General features: G+C 28.9%; 1 non-coding gene across 1 annotated transcript; it reads left to right on the top strand.

Annotated features, from left to right (window-relative positions):
- The first annotated feature begins 3,045 nt into the window (after positions 1–3,045).
- Trnaa-ugc lies at positions 3,046–3,117 on the top strand. The gene has a single exon. It is a non-coding gene; the product is annotated as a tRNA-Ala (tRNA).
- The last annotated feature ends 10,666 nt before the right edge of the window (positions 3,118–13,783 follow it).

The raw sequence follows: 13,783 nt of genomic DNA, 5'->3' as shown, positions 1-13,783 counted from the left end.
AAAATTCTTTGTGATATGACTCATTTTTCACCATCTAATATACTATTCAAAATTTATATTTGCTTCGGGTCTTCAAGAAGAGAGCTAACACAAAAGCTCTCACAAAATTTTCTACTGCATATAATTGTATATTATTCTAGAGCTTTAAGAAATCATTCTCTATTTTATGTTATTCTATTATATTCCATTATATTTTAGAGCCTTAAGAAATTAATATAGTATAGATTACAATACAGTTATTTTGATTTATTACCAGAACCTTAAAAAAAACGATAATTATTCACTTTTCTTTTAGAAAAATTTTAGCTATAATTTCCAAACTGATTCCACAGTTCAACAGCAAATTTGTCTACTTGGCTATTGACTCAGACTGCAAACCCAAATACAAAATGAAAATTCGATTCAATTTGAGCAATTCAAAACCATGCCAGACAACGACTGCGTCACCCTTTCATCGTGCCCGAGAAGTTTTAATAAAATTGTATCTTTTGCGTTATATGTGCATTAGTTGCTGTTCCAGTATTGTTTTCACCGATATACCAGTTGGTATTTCTTGATTCAATTTCACATCCTTGCATTCAGTATATTGCTCTGCAGTTTCATTTTCTGCGCAATTCTTTCCACTGGTTCCTTGCCATGTTGCTGCTATTATTGTTATCGGAGCTTTGTTGTCTCTTTACTTTTTTTTATTTTTTTTTTCTTTTTTGTTTATTTCATTTACGATTTGTCAACGATTATCCTGTGATTGAAACGCTGTACATGCAAACAAATAAACACATATACTCCCATCTATACACTAACCAAGGCAAATAACTGGAAAGTACTGAAAAATATAACGTAAAGTGGAAGACATTATGGACGTAAAACTGCGCTACACTGAATGGAAGAGTATTGAAATATTGTCATTAATTTAGAAATCCAAAAAATATTGTTTGTTTTTTGTATATGTTATATATATATTCCCGTTAAATATGTTATGCTTTATATTCTAATATGTCCATCAATGGAAATATTTGTATCCAATAGATTGCTATTACATAAAGTCGTCTTGAACTGACTATAGCGAAGGATAGTTTGTATTTCATAAAATTGCATTCACCAAGTTGTTTCGTAACACAGACCATTTCTATCCTTCACCATTAAATCCTTTATTTTCCTTAAAAAATATTTGCTTTGATTTCAAATTATGCGATAATAAACGAAAAATTGTCTTTTCAGTGTTGATAAAAATTAAATTTTAATTGCTTTGCTATGAAATTGTGCTTTTAGGACATGACATCTTCTAGAAATATGAGTACAAATTTTTAGTTGAAGAATACAATATTAGTATTTAAATTACAAAATGAATTGCTATTAATTAATTTTCTCGTCATTAGTTAATAAATAACTCCTTGATTTCTATGACAATTAAATATTTAGCACCACCTTAGTGCATCTAAAAGCTATCCATAGCATATTAATCCATATTGAAACACAGATGTTAATAAGAATTGGACTGTTAGCAGAACTTCCAAGAACTCTATTTAGAAATAAATATTAAAATATCATGTGTCATTTTTAATCTTAACTCCTCTTTCAAATAGATAAGGGTTAGAAATATCTAAGCATTAGTATTTTTTTTTTTTATTTTTCTAACTCTACTACTTTATGGGTAGGAACGTATCAGTTCCATATCTGTACACTTAAATTTTTGCTAATTCTAATACTTTCTTGGTAGCAACGTATCAGTTCCACATCTCTACACTTTAATTTAGTATTTAATATATAGTACTATCTTATTGTATCCTAAAGCTATCCTTATCATATTGACCCATACATAAAAAAATAAATAGATATTCATAACGCACATATCTTAATCAACAATTGTAAGCTTCACGTAAATGTTGGAAGGATTTTCTGAAGATCTCATTTCGAAAAAATATATAAAACAAAGAAATAGTCCATAGCTTTCTAAATATTAATATCAGGCACTCTCATCTATTTCTAAACCTCAGAAATTTTTCAAAATATTTGTCGTAACATAAAGAAAATTAAAGAAACCTCAGTAGCTGAAAACTTTGAATAGGCATTAATAAAAAAAACATTCGATCGGTTTTATAGTATTTGGTAAGGCGTCAAGAACATGGAACATTTCAAAATATTATATTTTGAGTATTATTGAAGCTCCGATGCTATATACTAACGACATACATACATGCATAATAAATACTAACGAAATATAGTTAATAAGACATAACTTACTTATTTCCATTAAGAAACCAAAAATCGCAGCAACATTACATTAAATTGCCTACGCGTATTTCCTTACTATACCATACAGTTAGGTGAGGTTCAAGAGAATTCAATGCTTGAGATGATATACAACTTCTTATAATAACTCAATCAAACAGTAGTTCAGTAGCAAGAGATTAGTTTAAATATGGTCAGCAATATCTCGCTTTTAGTAGCTAATGCCAAGCTCTTGTGTTGAACAGCAATAAATATATTTACTACAGTCTTTATCTCCTTTGGTCTCATCTGGAATTAAAAAAAAATCATGCAATATATACTTTAATCTGCCTACTAAAAACTCTCAATTCGACTAGATCGACGTCTATAAAATTAGACAGTTTTTTATTTTAATATTACTATGCAAAATCACTACACTGCACTTCCTAAAACCACACAGTTATGATACTGTAAGGTAGTTAGATCATTGAGAAATCCTAAATTCACTCTATCCTAAATTTTATTGGTATAATTACCAATAGTTTTATCTGCACAGCTGAGAACTAGCAACAACACACTTCAATAAAGTTTATATTATGTTATTAAATATAGTATACTAGTCAATACTTCATATATTATACTTTTTTATATGTAAAAAGTAGTAATTAAAATATTAATCTAATTTTTGTTCTTTGTAGTTTATCACATAGTTTTCGTATCTGATAACACAATCTTTTCCATATATCGTTAAATTTACTTGTATTAGTAAGAGTTTTTGTTACTAACAATACAATAACAACGTTGACAAAATTTAAACTGATCTTACCAACGAATGTAGGGGATGTAGCTCAGTGGTAGAGCGCTCGCTTTGCATGTGAGAGGCCCCGGGTTCAATCCCCGGCATCTCCAAATTTTTTTTTTAAAAAATTTAAAAATCTCTTTTATACGAGTACATTAATTAAACAAAAAAAATGCGGAATTATAATCAAATTTTGGATTTAACTTCGACAGCAAAAAATTTATATTATTCATTATCATCATTTTAAGCCAAGACACGTTTAAATAAATTAAAAACAATAATAAACAATTTTAGGGCAGATTTAAATAAGTTAAAAACTAGTATGAATTAATCTAAGTGAAGTACAATAATTACACTAGTTTATCCATTTTCTAGATTCTACTTTAATAGTGGATTTAGCGTCATATCACTGTCAAATAATTTTCAGAAAAAGATTTTGTTATTTCATTAAACAAAATCTATAAAAAAAAATTAATTAAATTATATACACAAATTTCTAAAAAATTAAAACAAAAACTAAATTATCTGGTTTCTTTAAATATACTGCTACTTGAGAACATCAGACTAAATAATTAAATAACAAAAACATCAAAGAAAAATAATATACATAAAATTAAATAATGAAATACAAATACAATCCACATATTAATAATTTTTCATATTTATTATTAATTATTTTCAAATGAAGTTTGACGAAAACAACCAATCGCTACAATTTACCTCGATTTTACAAAAAACTAAAATTTATATTGCTTCATTTTGTACGGTTATAACGTTCATTCACAATGAATTTTGTTAAGAAACAATTACATTCAATCTCGATCTGTTTGTTGCTGAATAATCTAGTACTCATCACAAGACTCGTTAATTATCGAAATTCGACTATATCAAATATTTTATTTAAATCATTTAATATAGCTTATATTAACCAATTTGCACGAAATGAATTAAAAAAAATTTTATTAAAAATATTTTTTTTTTATATTTTTATAATACTTCCCAAACATACATAGTAACCCGTAGTATAGTAATTTTTGTACAATGAAGAACCGCTTAGAATACCTTTTTCCGAAGAATTTGAATTAGGTTTTTATTATACATTTGATAATATTTACCAATCTATATACCAGAAATCAAGATCATTAATAAAATAATAAATGCAGTTCTTGAAACTATAAATAAAAATAATCACAAAACATATACCTAATGTACCAATAAATTTAACGATTAGTTCCTCTTTCTTTAAAAATTCCCAAAAATTTCAGAATTGTTTCTGTTTTTCCCTGCAATAGTTCCTCATATTTATTGATATTTTAAATTGATGTTCTGCACAATCTACTTGACATTCCCATTTTCAACAAAATAAATTCTATACATATTCGTCAACGATAAACCAGGTACCACAATCTTTTTTGTTTGCGTATTAATGTGTAGATTCCCAAAACGTGAAATCGATAAACTGATCCATCCTGGTAACAGGCAAACAGAGAACGCAAAGCGAATCTTACTTTTGTATTGTGTCGTACACAAGATCTACATAGACGATCATTGTGCGGGTAATAAAAAAAATTTAAATCAACAACTGAGTAAGTATCTACATTCACTCATATTAATTTGTGTATTTATATACTGACACAGAAATAACAACACATAACTAATGAATTCTCAGGGTTGAGGTTGCTTTGCATTCATTTTGCTTGAGATATTTACAGTCATATGTCTCACATATTCAGCTGCGTGTTTAAAATTAATAAAAAAAATTTAAACAATAAACATGCGGAATGTGTAGTTCAACGGTACTACAGTTGATAAATAAGCATGTACTGTACCAGAGATAAGCATTTTTTATAACAATAACATAATTTTTACTATGGAAAATTCTTGTTGTACGCGATTTTTTGAAAAACTCGGCACCACTGTCATTGCTCAGGCACTATATTCGCCAGATCTGGTGCCGTGCGACGTTTTCCTGTTCCCCAAACTCAAATTGCCCCTTCGTGGTAAGCGTTTTGAGTCCATTGAATCGGTAAAAGATAATTCGCAGAAGGAACTAAAAGCCATACCTGGAGATTGAGTTAAGCGTTGGCATATGTTTATCGCTTTTGAAGGAGATAAAATAAATTTGGAATAAAATTTAAATTTGTGTGTTTTATTTACAAAATCCGCGTACTTTTTGAGCTGGAGGTATTACTAAAATAATTGAAAATACTTTTAAATTGCAAGTCCATAAGCGTACAAACATAGTAGCCAATTAGACGTTAGCGTATTTGTAAAAGGCGTATAAAGGTAGTAGCTAATTCCACCTACTAATGCTATTACTAATCTTCGCTGTGATTACCTATTTGCATATGGTTCTGAATATATTGTGAATAATCACATTAAATATGGTACAGTCAACATTTAAGATTATACACAAAATTTTCAAATTTTTTTTTTAGAGAGTCCTTGTGTTATATGCTATACCTTATATCCGCATATCATACGTTTAGATTTACGTCAATTTTCAGTGCAAAATAGATGTTAATACTGGACTTTTGTAAAAGTTAAGGTCTAATTCTAGGTATTTAGCTATGTTTTAACGTGGCATTTGATATACATTAAAAGGAACAATAATCTTTCCAGTGATCAAAAGTAAAATGAATTAAGTTTTGAATGGTTATTTTTTTTTATCACTAGAACTATCTTTCGAAATGCATCTTTAAGGAATTTAGTTACCTCAGAACATCTCAGTTATTTACTAACGTTAATTAGATATATCGGCAGCATACATGAATAAAAGCTGTGTTATTTAATATTAAAAAAACCCCATTAAAATAAATAATAATTAAAATATTTAAAAATAATATAAAATACTTATATTTATAGTAAAATATTTTAAAAAAATTTATAAAATAGTACCATAAAGCTTTATTTGATGGTTCTAATATCTTTATATTTGAAAACATTTAAAAATAAACATGGTTTAAATTAATAACACCCTATAAACCTTCGTTTAATATAAGTTTTTCTGTTAATTTATATATTGTAATTAAAATAAAAATTATTGATATATAATATATAAATACTTTTCTATATATTTCAAATCATATTATTTATTTACCAACTACCAACTAATATTTGTATATTTATACAAATATATATTTGTACCAACTAAAATGAAAAATAATAATGATTTAAAAAAGTTAATAAAAATTATGTGTAATATTCTACTTTATATATTTTATTTTGATTTATATATTTTTTTGATTGTTTTGATTTTATATATACTAAGTTTTTGGCATTGCTACAGGTCTCTCAGATCTTTGTCTGTAGTGCACATTGCAGCCTTAATAATCCACCACTTTTTTCTTTTTCAATTTAAACAAATTCTACACAAACAAATTTCTAATTTACTTTTGAATGATTCATGGGGGTACTCAAGCGGGAAGTGTACGTCGCTATTTATACATATTTATGAATCCATAGTAGACTGTAAATTGAATCTGAAATATTTTGTATTTCTCTTTCGAATTAAATTGTATGAAAATTGAACGATACTTCTGCCTTTTCATTGTCGCCTGATAATTTGCTTAAATGATTGAACGATTTTTGCACGGTTCGCCTACAAAATGGTCGGTCGTCTTTTAAGAGTTAATCGGTAAAATCTTTCGTTTAGTTGAAAGCCAACAAAAATAATAAACAATTAAGCAAGTTCCGAAATGAATCAATTTATTGTGTTCAAAGTGAATAAATTCTCTTATTGTGTAGGGATTGCAAAAAATCTCTAATGAATGAAAATGTTGAAGATACTTACTTGGTTGTCATTTCAAATAATGCCGAAATATCTACATCTATGTCTGTCTGTCTGCCTGCACTTAAAATGATTTAATTCTCTTCGTGACCAAAAAATTTCAAGTTCGTCGTATTGTTCCCTACTTCACAGGCGTTAGTTACATTTAGTTTTTAGTTATTCTCTTCGAAACTCATACGAGTATTTAACATACAATTCTGAGGAAATATTTATTTCAAACTGAAAGAGTTCGGAAACGATTTTATATTCAAAACTACTTACAATCATTTCCCTTTGATAATATCAGCGAATTATTTATTTATAGTCACATATGTAACGTATGTGTATAAGTATGTATATTATATCGTATAATATTTGAATCATTCAATAAAATTTTTATCAAATCTTATTCAACGCTTTTCATTCAATTTTTAAAATATTTCAAGCAACGCATCAAGTCGTTCAATTATTAAGTAGTGTTTTTATTAAAGTGTTTTTAGAGATCATTCATTAATGCATCCATTTATCAGCTATCATCAATTGAAAAGATCTGTTGTTGCTATGAATAGGTGGAATGTAATCTTAAATAGAAGTAGCCTGGGATACTTTATTCTACAAAGGATGCAGAGCATTTCTGAATATAGGAGAAACATTGAGATAAAGACGAATTAGACTGCTTTTGCCATGATATGAGTTATTGTCGATGTTGCTGCTGTAATCTGCATGTTCAAATCAGTTATAAAATAATTAAGTAATACTCACGATTTTTGATTTTTCAACAATTCAAATGACTAACTTTAAAGTGTCATAGGTTTTCAGAATATATGTACACTCCGTGCAAATTAACTACCTATTGATAAGCATGCCTTCATATTTCATTTTATTCCTATATTATATTTTATTCAATCTGGATCTGGATAAATTATCTGGATAAAAACTTAATGTGATTTGAAGATGATATGTGTTATCATCTATTCTGCGATTGTCTTCGATCAACTGCTATACGCACTTGACATGACCCTATGTAACATTTTTCTATTCCGAATCCTAAAATTGCCAAGTCGTTTGCAGTCATTCAAGAAAACTTGTAGGAGTTGAGGTTCATACCTAAATCAACCTACAAATATTGTATATAGAACTGCGTTAACCCCTGGTATTAATATTGCACTAAGTGTGGCTTCCAACTAAGGCGTTGTGTTGAATATTATATATTGAGTAGTAAATATTTCCAATGTGAATGTAACTAATCTTAATTGAAAAGTTCTATATTAGGTCCTATATTATAAAATCGATTATATATATTTGTCGTTTATGCTTTCAAATGAGTTTGATATCGAATAATAGACAATAATATTCCATAATTCCCAACATTTATATTTTCAATGTTCCTCTTAAGTTTCTGACTCCCTTTTAATATTCGTAAAAAAATTATAAATAAACATTATTTATCTGAAAGTATTTTTCAATCACAATTGAAGGTATAAGTGCATCAAACATGTTTATGTGTAACATTGGTTTGAATTCTCATAAAAAAATTATCAACATTGTACATGATATTAATAATTTCAGAAACATTTTGAATTTATTAATTTCAGTGTCTCCTTATATATGAAAGGATCATAAAGAATTTTTAAACCTTTAAATACAATTACTTTAACCATAGAACAGTGCGAAAATTAATCAGTTAAGCTCTTGTCATGCTTATTACATTACAGCACTTTAACAAATAACACAGATTGTACGATTTCAATTTAACAATACCAGGATACACATGGTATGTAACACAGGCCAGTAGCCAGAAGTTTACTTCGAAGGGAGCTTTCAGATATATTGCTGAATCGGCTATACTTTTGCCAGCCAGTCATGTTATGATGCGTTTATAAATATGCATCATGGTTTGAATCAATGGATTTATATCGGAAGGGACTTCAGACCCACAAACCTCTCCCATTGGCAACATACCTGATGTCATATTGTTTATATGCAGATATACTATAAGTTATATATATGTTACTTATGTAAATAAACAAAATTGAAAATAAATTCATAATACGTAAAACTGTTTGTACTCATCAGCGGCAATATAATTTCCATATGATTGCGTTTGAATATAACATATTAAGTACGATGCAAAGGATACGCCACTACACAAGGATACCAAGCGAGCTATGCAAAATTTTATTTTAAAGCTTTTAGTAAAGTTCTCCAAACGAGACAATGAAATCAAATGAATTGTGTGCATCAATGTCAGACCGTTGCGCATTGTTTCAAGTGAAAGTTATCCATTAAATGTGACGATACCGAACGATATTTGTAGTTTTTATTACAAATCATCCCGTTGGTGTCCATTTATGCAGATATACATTTGTATGTGACCACAGTCTATGAGCACCAACAGAGAGAAGTGACTTAATTGAATTAACTTTGCTTTATAAGTGAATTTGTGTTGAAAGTGATGATGTTCATGTAAAATGGCTCATGGATGAGAGCAATGATGATTAAATGTTGATATGATTGAATTGTGGATACTTTTAATTTCCGCCAAAACGTATAAGTATTCAACTTTATCGTGTGGGAAATACATGTATTACTGTTGGGTTGATAGAAAACATATTTCTATACCTGTACTTTACAACAAATACTTGCAGTTTTTATGGTGTAAACGAAAAAAAATGTAGTATAAGAATTTTTAAGAGTTAAAGAATCACCAAGAGTTAAAGTCGTACTTCCACCAATTGAGGGTGATAGTCAGTTGCACTTCAGTTAGCTCACACTGTATACATCCAATACGTGACTATATATATAAAAACAAGTACAAATTTATTTATTTATTTTCGTTTAGTCGTTTACTTATCATTGAAAAATATGATACAATTTTTTGGATAATTTTGTTACAAACAAACGAATATCACTGAACCAACATTAGACAGTAGTGCATTCCTTATATTCAACACAAAATTACGAAAGTGCTCTTAAAAAAACAATTAAATTTAAACCAATGAAATGGAAGCCTTTAGCAAATGTCTCGCCTCACTTAAGAACATTGAATATCACAAGGTCTCTCTTTGTAGTGTTCCTCGACATAGAGATATACAGAGAAGAGAGAAACGAACGAATTACAATGTTATTCAAACCCGGATGATATGAACTCTTTAAGAACATAGATGAACTTACTATTGCGATAAAACATATATATTGGACTAATTACATAGAGTATGACGCAAGAGCTATATGGCCTAAATTAGATAAAAAATGCATGAAAGATATTCGACATGCCTACAGTACAAGTGCTTACTGAAGTACTAACAGAACACTCTGCTATTATACCAAAGTTATCACAATGAACAGAAAGTATAATCTATCAATAACATTCTGTGTCTTTGCTCAGAAATACAGATGAAGCGACGTCTATATCTAAAAGACGGTTTCTTCTGTCTGCCATCTTGGTAGAATTACTGAAAGAAGACATCGAATTTCTTTAACTTCTTTCTCGTTAAATCATTTGGTGAGACGTGTATTCATTTTGAAGAATTACGGACAGTGGTCATTGTTTCCAGTAAACAGTAAAGAGTGAATACATTTTACCAATGTATGTGTTGATATTTGCATCAACACGCTCCTTTTAAATCCAATCTAACCTGAACTGCTAAAGCAAACTAGATGGGTAAGACGTGTTTAGGCTTCACTGCCTGTTACACATTGTAGATACATGAGCTGAAACTTAAAATTTTGACTAAAAATAATTTTTCTTAATATACATATACATATCTTAACACTTGTCAGGCTAGATAATAATTGCTATGGATACGAGTAAAGTTCACAACACTAACAAACTAACTTCATTATATATCAAGTACTTTAACAAAGATCAGTATATGCTTGCCACTGCTTTAATTCTAGGCATGTTCTCCAAAATAAATATTTCTATAATACTTCAAGACTTCAAGTTGAAATCCAATATGCAGCATATTAATTGTTCCTACCTTTACATGGATTTTTTTAAAAATTGTTTAAAATCCAACGGCTTAAAAATTTCAATTAAAAACATTATATCTATCTATTTTTGCACGTTTTGGTGTTCATTATCATAAGAATCCTTTCTTTACATAACGAAAATCAGAAAGTTTCTACAAGTTAAGCTGCTTATGTTAACCTTAAATAATTTAAAAATTCAATTTCTTTTCTTTTTAAGGATTCGCATCTTTTATAGATTAGTTCTTGCTATTTAAAAATTCAATTAATTCTCACCTCCGAATATTTAAGTTAAAATATACGTTCTGAAAGAAGAAAAATATATATACGACACAAAAGATTTGCATTTTATGCGCCTTATTTCATTTGCTAATATCTTACTTACCTGTCTTACCTCATCCGCCTGTTCCTCCTCAATTTCCTAAATTTTTTAAAGCTGCTGCAGGAGCAAAATTTCTCTATCAGCAGCCCACAACCCACAGCGCATTGCTGATTCAGTTGACTACTGTGCAAACGAATTATGCATATTTATAGAAACTGCAATTCGCAAATTAAATGCAACTTAAATGAAAGCAGAAAGTGCTTAAGGAAAAAATATCTAACAAAATAAATAAAATAACTAAAGAAAAATGTAAAATCAAAATCTGCAACGCAGGTGTGCATTGTTGAAAAATTTAAGCATACTTATAGGCGAACTAAATAGTCTTACGCAGCAGCAATGCAACAATGCAGCGAAGAGATAAAAAACTTTAGCGTCAACTTCTTTAAGTTTAATAACGTCTCACACTAATGGTAAATTTAAGGGGTTCGACTTAAAAAAAAATGATAATAAAATATTTTAAAAAGACTGATTTTCCAAAGATAAGAAAAATCATTTTCGAGAAGAACCAGATATACTCGAAGTGACCTTAATGCTATATTACAAATCGGCTAAGAATGTTTCAGTCCAAAATCAGGAATATACTTTATATTCTTGAGAACTGCTTTATTTTTACAATTAAAACATAATTGCGAAAAAAAATGGTGAAATTAAATGTTAATTTTTAAAATACAATATTATTATTAACCAAAAAAAGAATGGATATCTTCATGCAACTGAGAAAAGCTTAGTAAAATATTCTATTTAAATGAATAGATTTAACGAGAAATGCTGATTCTTAGCAAAAGTCGGATATTGTGTGAGAACTGTTTGTCATATTTAAAAGAAAAATATAAAATTATGTCTGCAAATGGAAAAGAATATATATAGCTACTAAACAAGAACACAAGCTGGTAGACCTCAAATATTGTGCGAGGACTAGATTTACTAGATGTAAATTAAAACAAAATTATATCCTAAACAAAAATCATATTCCAACTTAAAAATACTTTAAATGGCTATTATTTTTTTTTTGGAAGGATAAAAAATTAAAGGATTTCATTAATAGGTTCCATACAGATATAAGTTTTATATTAACATGACATATTCCTTTAACTGACTCTTGCCGCAGCTGTTAGGAAGATATACCTCACATTTACTTTATTATTACTAAATACATGCGCAAACCAAATTAAGCCTGCTAGTGATTTTCTAGAGAATCATAGTCGGCTTGAAGACGTCCACTTGAAAAGCATATTGAGCATGAATGGTTTCAACTCTTCAACTTTTATTTCACCGCACAATGGATCAGCAAACTTTTGGATCTCTGGAAGTATCTGCACGTTTCATACTTTTTTAGAAAATTTTGTTAGATATAATCACAGCAATGGAAATATTCGATATTCTATCATAGTAGATTATCAAGTAGAATCACAATCTTAGAGGCCTTCTTATTAACTAAATCAATGATTGTTATGATATTTTATGACAAAATATTCAAAATAGCTGTAATACCAATCCTATTATGTTAAGCTATCAAAGCTTAACATAATATAACATTAAATACCGTTGATTATTTATTTAAAAATAGTAATGTTATTAGCATCAGACTAAGTAACCATCTTACACCCGCTAGCCTTCTACCATATGTCACTGCAATTTTCATCCAGACAAATGATCAAAATATAAATTTTATCAAATTGCCAGTAAAATTGCAATGCTGTCGCACTTGGCTCCTACAATGTTGGTGCGGTGTGTGTGATGGTGTTGGTGTTGGTGACAATGTTGGTGACGATGTTGGTTAGTTGCCGGTGTAGTTTTTGGTGGTACATAAAGTAGCATCAGCAACTTATTTACTGGCAGTTAGTCGCAACTTATGCGAACTCTCGCACAGATACATTTTAATTCCTGGTTTATTTTTTTATTTAATTTTTTTATTGCTGCGCATAATTTTTACTTTGGCGCCTCGCATTACTCTATTCCCATGAGTTACTTGTACTTTGACTGTGGGTTGCGTTCTGTGTGCGCTGTACTTCCGGCGAAAGTAGCTCGCTCGCCAAAAGGTATCCATCCACTCGCATTGCTGTCGTTGCGTTTTTCCGTATTTTCAGTATTTTCGGTATACATTCCAACTTTTCTTTTTCATTATTTAAACGTCGGCGAAAACTTTATAATCTGTTAATTATTTGTCTTATGCCAAGTTAGCGCAATTTTATTGCTTTCCTTCAGTTATTCTCCCTTTACCAGTTCTTGGACTAATGCATTCTTAAGTTGAGTTGTTCGCTGTTCACTGTTCTCTGCCTCGGAAGCCTGGAACACTGTAATTAAAGGGAAATCTTCGTACCTTTGCTGCAATAAAGTAAAATTGTTTTAAGTGTAATAAAGTCAGTTCATGGCCGTTTAATTTTTATGGCGAAAATATTTTTTACTTTCCTCTTTTATGCACTCAAATTAAAATGTATTAAATTTTTCCAAGTGAGATAAACAAAATTTCAAGGAGTGTTGCTAATACCACATTTGGAGAAGGAATGATGTTTGATTTTAATTCTTTGAAAATAAAAATATTTTTTTTTTATTTAAAACAGACGTCGTTTTGTTCAACAAAATATAAATAAATTGAACAAATAAGTGAAATTTTCAATTAAAATAAGAAATATTAACAGAAGCATATATTCCA

The sequence above is a fragment of the Teleopsis dalmanni genome, chromosome 2, assembly GCF_002237135.1.
Source record: "Teleopsis dalmanni isolate 2A chromosome 2, ASM223713v2, whole genome shotgun sequence".
Taxonomy (NCBI): Eukaryota; Metazoa; Arthropoda; class Insecta; order Diptera; family Diopsidae; genus Teleopsis; species Teleopsis dalmanni.
Note: the sequence above shows the minus strand (reverse complement) of the source record. Positions and strands in the feature narration are given on the sequence as shown.